Source organism: Mesoplodon bidens, assembly GCF_964165515.1.
Source record: "Mesoplodon bidens genome assembly, chromosome: 5".
Lineage (NCBI taxonomy): Eukaryota > Metazoa > Chordata > Mammalia > Artiodactyla > Ziphiidae > Mesoplodon > Mesoplodon bidens.
Genome location: NC_138161.1, coordinates 140,684,660 through 140,690,366, shown reverse-complemented (window position 1 = coordinate 140,690,366; position 5,707 = coordinate 140,684,660). Strand labels below are relative to the sequence as shown.

At 47.2% G+C, this 5,707-nt stretch overlaps 1 pseudogene across 1 annotated transcript; it reads right to left on the bottom strand.

Moving 5' to 3' along the window:
• Positions 1 to 4,876: 4,876 nt before the first annotated feature.
• Positions 4,877 to 5,396, bottom strand: LOC308617988 (trafficking protein particle complex subunit 1-like; annotated as a pseudogene). The gene has a single exon. The product of its transcript is annotated as a trafficking protein particle complex subunit 1-like (transcript).
• Between the last annotated feature and the right edge of the window lie 311 nt (positions 5,397 to 5,707).

Genomic DNA, 5,707 nt, shown 5'->3' with positions numbered 1-5,707 from the left:
CTCCCTGCTCTTCTTCCCTGAAACAGGTCCTAAAACTCCCGTGTGAAAAGTACCCTCCCTGTACTAGGAGGAAGGAGGACTTTCTTGTCACCTGGGACAGGGAATTTGGGACCGAGGCTGTATAAACAAGCTGCGTTAAACTAACGCTTATCTTCCTAGTTACTTCTTCACCATTGACTACTCCTAGCCCAAACCCCTTTATGTTGTTAATTCTTCACACATTTATCATTTGTCTAAGAGATATAAAATCTTCCTGCTCTGGTCACTTCTTCAGGTCTTCATTGTCTTGTGAAGAATTTCATACAAGTTGTATGCAGTTCTCTGGTTAATCTGTCTTTGTCAGTATAATTTTCATACCCAGCCGGGAGCCCTAAGAGGGAAACTTTTCCTCCTCTCCACTCACTGCCTCAGCCAAGGCCCCCTTATTCATTTCTCCCACACTCCTGGCTCCTTTGTTCCTGGTTTTGCAGGTGGGAAGACAGCGTGGAGCGGGTGTGGGGCTCCTTGGAAGCAGAGGCAGAACCCCGAAGAGACCTGCTGAGTTACCCTGTGACCTAATCCAGTTCTCCGCGCGCGTCCAGCCACCTCCCAGCCCTCTGCATAACAATGGAAGGAAAGAGGAAGTGGGAAAGAATAAGGTCATCTAATTGAGTTAGAAGGGTAATTACCGGGGCCCTGGAGCAGAGGTAAAGTAGCTCCCAGAAAGGAGGGCTAAAAACAGCCCACAAAGGTGAAGAGTGGGGAAATTAGTAACAAATACTCATTTGTGCAGGGAAGCCAAAAAGTGAAAAACCTCAGCGCTGAACTGCACAGACACTGGGGAAAGCTGAAGTAGGCAGCCAGGTCTGAGCCGAGGCAGGTTCGGGAGAGGAAGAGAGAAAGCTACAAGCCAGGCCGGTATTTCACGGCGGCTGCCATGGCCTAGTATTGAGTATCGGTGTCGCAAGGGAAGGATGAGTCAGTGCCACTAGATTCAAGTTTAGGGCAAAAGCCACTGGGAAGGCACTGGGCAAACACATTTCCTGTGAGAGGGCTCGCTGACTATCCAGTGAGGACCCCCAGCCAGATGCAGGAAACTAGAGGGGCCCTGGACCCTGCAGAAGAGCTCCTTCTCAGGGAGAGTGAGAGGTGCCCTGTTCACCCCCCTTGGCTTCCTCTGCAGGAGGTTTCAGCCAGGAATGCCGCCTGTCGGTTTCACAGAGCTGTCTAAAGCCAGGGTTGGCATAGCGCAGAGGGCAAAGTGGTGAGTAACAGAGGATGTGGTGACTGTCATATCTTGCTGCAGGAGGCTAGGAAGCATGCTCTGAAACGGAAGAACATTCTTGGTCATGGGCATGGCTGTATGTGCAGTGTGTGCCTCATGGGAGAGCGTGAGGAACGGTGGGTGTGGGGATCGGCCAACTGGCATCTGGTTCCTTTGAGGAAGGTAAGTTCCACCACCCCATCCTGACATTCAGAGTTGTTGAAAGGAGAGCAGGACCAGCTTGCGTCACTCAGCCGAGGTCTGCAGGGAAAGATAGAAAGTAATCCTGGGCGGATATTGGCCCACTGTAAGAGCTGTTCACAGTGGCTGAGGAACCAATTGTATTGCATGTTAGGGAAAGATTGCCATCTTTGGAGGAAGTTTGTGATAGGTGACTTTGCTTATATGGTTTTGGGGCAGGCGGTTGTTTTGTTTCTTTGTGGGGTTTTTTTTTGTCCATGCCTTGCGGTTTGTGGGATCTTAGTTCTCCCACCAGGGATCGAACCCGTGCCCCCTGCAGTGGGAGCTCAGCATCCTAACCACTGGACAGCCAGGGAATTCCACTAAATGTGCCATTTTAACTAACCATTTTAAAAAAGTATTTATTTATTTTCCTTATTTTTTTCTTTTGGCTGCATCGGGTCTTAGCTGCAGCACACAGGATCTTCGTTGAGACATGCAGGATCCTTTGTTATGGTGCATGGTCTCTTCGTTGCAGCACTCTGGCTTCTCTCTAGTTGTGGCACACGGGCCCCAGGGCGGTGGGCTCTGTAGTTTGCGGGCTCTCTGTTTGAGGCGTGTGTGTTCAGTAGTTGTGGCGCACACGGGCTTAGTTGCCCCGAGGCATGTGGGATCTTAGTTCCCTGACGAGGGATCGAACCGGAGTCCCCTGCATTGGAAGGCAGATTTTTTACCATGGACCACCAGGGAAGTCCCTTAACTAACCATTTTTAAATTATACAATTCAATGACATTAATTACATTAACAATGTCACCACTATCTATCTCCAAAACTTTTTCATCACTCTAAACAGAACCTCTGTACTTATTTGTGTGCTTGTTTTTCCTCTAGAATATGTTGGTCTCTGTGCTGACAGAGTCATGCCTGGTAAGTCATGCCTAGTCAAGAGGTCTCCTCACCTGAGTTTCTTTCATCACAGGATTGCTGTGAGTTCTTTCTGTGTAAACAACACTGTGCTTTTTTCCTCCATATGCACACCTATTTCAACAAAGCAGATATTATATCAAACCACCCCAAAACTTGCTGCTTATTACTACCACCCTTTCAGTTGCTCACAATTCTGTGAGTCATCAATTTGAGCAGAGCTTAGCTGGGCATTTCTTCTGCTATTATCAACTAGGGTCATTCATGCCACTGCAGTCTTCTGTTGGCTCAACTAGAGCTGGATGCTGTATAATATGGCCTCTTTCTATGAATGAGACATTCAATGTCTGGTGCTGGCTACGGGATGGGTGGTATATTTCCAGCATGCTACCTGGGCAGCTGGGTTCCAAAAGCAGCAAGGGAGAGAGGTCAAGACACACTGTGCAAACATTTTTCAAGCTGCTGCCAGAATCATCTTTGCTAACGTCCCATCATCCACAACAATTCACATGGCGAAGCCCAGAGTCAGTGTGAGAGGGGACTTAAAGGAAATACAGATACAGGTAGGCATGGTTCATTGGGGTCATTACTGTAACAATCAACCACACCTACATACTATTTTGCATTTTTAAAAAAATTTATTTATTTATTTGGCTGTGCCAGGTCTTAGTTGCAGCACGCGGGATCTTTTAGTTGTGGCATGTGGGATCTAGTTCCCTGACCAGGAATCAAACCCGGGCCCCTTGCATTGGGATCGCGGAGTCTTAACCACTGTACCATCAGGGAAGTCCCCTGTTTTGCATTTTGATTTCTCACTTAACAGTATATTTATTTTCCAACTTGATATAGTTCTTATAATTACATTTGTAACGACTACACAATAGCCAATCAAAGGATTGCCAAAATGTACTTAATCATTATTACTCTATTTTTACATTTGTTTTAATTTTCACTATTATAAATAATTCATTAGTTAAACAGATATTTATGAGTACCTACTATGTGTAAGGAGTTATTCAAGGCCGCTAGGGACACAGTTTGATTTGATTCTTTAGGAGGGGTGGGGAGGAAACACAGACAAACACATGAATATATAATATGTACTATGAAGAGAAGCAGGGAAAGGAGATTAGAGCCTGGCAGATGGGGGTGGAGGGCTGGGGTTCGCTATTTTAAGTCTTTAAAGAAATGCTTTGGGATTATGTTCTAATAAAGAATAATAAAGAATAATAAAGAATAAAGAATTATTTCTTTTGCACCACATCCCTGTTGTGAGAAGTGAGATCACTAGGACATAGGGTAGGAATATTGTTAAAGCTTTCAAGATGGACGGCCTAACGCTCTCCCAAGAGTTTTCCCAGTTTATATCACCACCAGCAGGAGTTTGCCAAATGAGCTGCTTTGACCATAATAACACTGAGCATTCTCATTTAAAAAAAAAATCCTAAAAAAAAAAAAAAATCCTTTGCCAATTTAATAGGTGAGTCTGGATACCTTTCATCAAGGTAGAATGTTATATCGTCATTTATCTTGACCACCTTATGGACTTTGTAAACTTTTGAGCTGTAATTGCCATTTTCTGTTGCTCTGGTGTGTGTGTGTGTGTGTGAGAGAGAGAGAGAGAGAAAGAGGGAGAGAGACGTTAAGTGGCAAAAAAAAATTTTTTTTGATATGACCACACTTTGACATATACATGTTTCCTGTTGTGAAAAAACTGGGGATATAGTATCTGGAATCATAAAGAGCCAAATACAGAGGAAACCAAATTTTTTTTTTTTTTTTGCGTGGTACACAGGCCTCTCACTGTTGTGGCCTCTCCCGTTGCGGAGCACAGTCTCCGGATGCACAGGCTCAGCGGCCATGGCTCACAGGCCCAGCCGCTCCGCGGCCTGTGGGATCTTCCTGGAACGGGGCACGAACCCGTGTCCCCTGCATCGGCAGGCGGACTCTCAACCACTGCGCCACCAGGGAAGCCCCAAATATTCTTAATCTGAGGGCTTAGGTAGGTATTTCTTGAAGTGGCAGCCTAATCTTGGCCCTTAGGAGGGATAAAAGGTTCCTTGGTGGGCGCCCATCTGGGCATGTATGGCTCTGACCCTGTTGGCTGGGCACACTCTTAGGCACTGACCAGGAGGTGGGGCCACTTTTGGTCCTCACAGGAAGAGCCCCAGTCTTGGGCTTATTGTGCTTGTTGTGTCTCTCTCTACCTTCTTTCTTCTTCTTCTTCTTTTTTTTTTTCTTTTAGTGATAAGAAGTTTATTCTGTACTTCTCGAAACATCAGGTAGGGGATAACACTGGAGAGGGCCTGGTTTGGAGGTGTAGGGACTCTGGTAAGCTTTCTTTCTGTGCCGGGGAGGGCACCAGGGACGGCTTTAGGCTGTTCCCCTGGGAGCGCAACCGAGGGCCTTGACTGGGCTGGGGGTGCTGGGGCGGTGGCATTTGCAGTAGGGGGCCCTCCGGTGAAACAGGTTAGGAAGGGCCCCAGACAGACAGGGATTCTTCTGAGGGGTGATGTAGAGTCCTTCCTTCAGCCAGCCCGGGCGGAGAAAAAGAGCGGAGAGTGGCTACAGGAGTCCAGTCGGGAGCGGAAGAGCTCATTCTGCAGTTTGGCCCAGCGAGCACAGGGGACTCTTCACCACCGGCTCCACGTACAGCTCAGCGTGCATGTGGCGCAGCACATCTTGGATGGGTGCCACGCCCAAGTCAGTATTCATGACAGCGCTGATCCCAGCAGGCATCTCGTACCAATGGAGTTTATAACGTCTAGTTTGGAAGGCCAGGAAGCCGTCCTTCATGTCTAGCGGGGACGTCGTGCTGACAAAGGAAAGGATAGAGAAGAGCATCCCGTACATCAGCTTGTACTCCTCCTGCTTGGGGATCTCTGCTTGCTTCTTGCGGTGCCACTCGCAGTAATGCAGACACACTCCATTCCGGTCAAACAGGTACAGGTTGTGGACAGTCGTGGGTGGGGACTTGCTCCGAGTGCCTGTCACTCCATAGTTCCTATCTCTACTTTCTAGGCCTGTCAGTGTCCATGACCCATACATAGTATGTCTGTCTGCCCCATGAGAAAGTGTTTCATTCATTAATTAATGCATGCATTTATGCACTTATTTACCCAATAATGGATCCATCTCTTCATTTGGGCATGTATTCGTACGTTAGCACAGTCGTTTATTTAGTACACGTTGACTATAAGAGTTGTGACTTAAAAAAAAAGAGTTATGACTCTTTACTTGGATGCCAGAAGGATTGATGATAGTTAGAGACCCAAGTGGGTGCCCAGGGAAAAGTCCCGGGCTCCAGACCTACAGTCCTATTGCTGGCATTGTGTAAATCGAGAGCACGATGGTGCGCT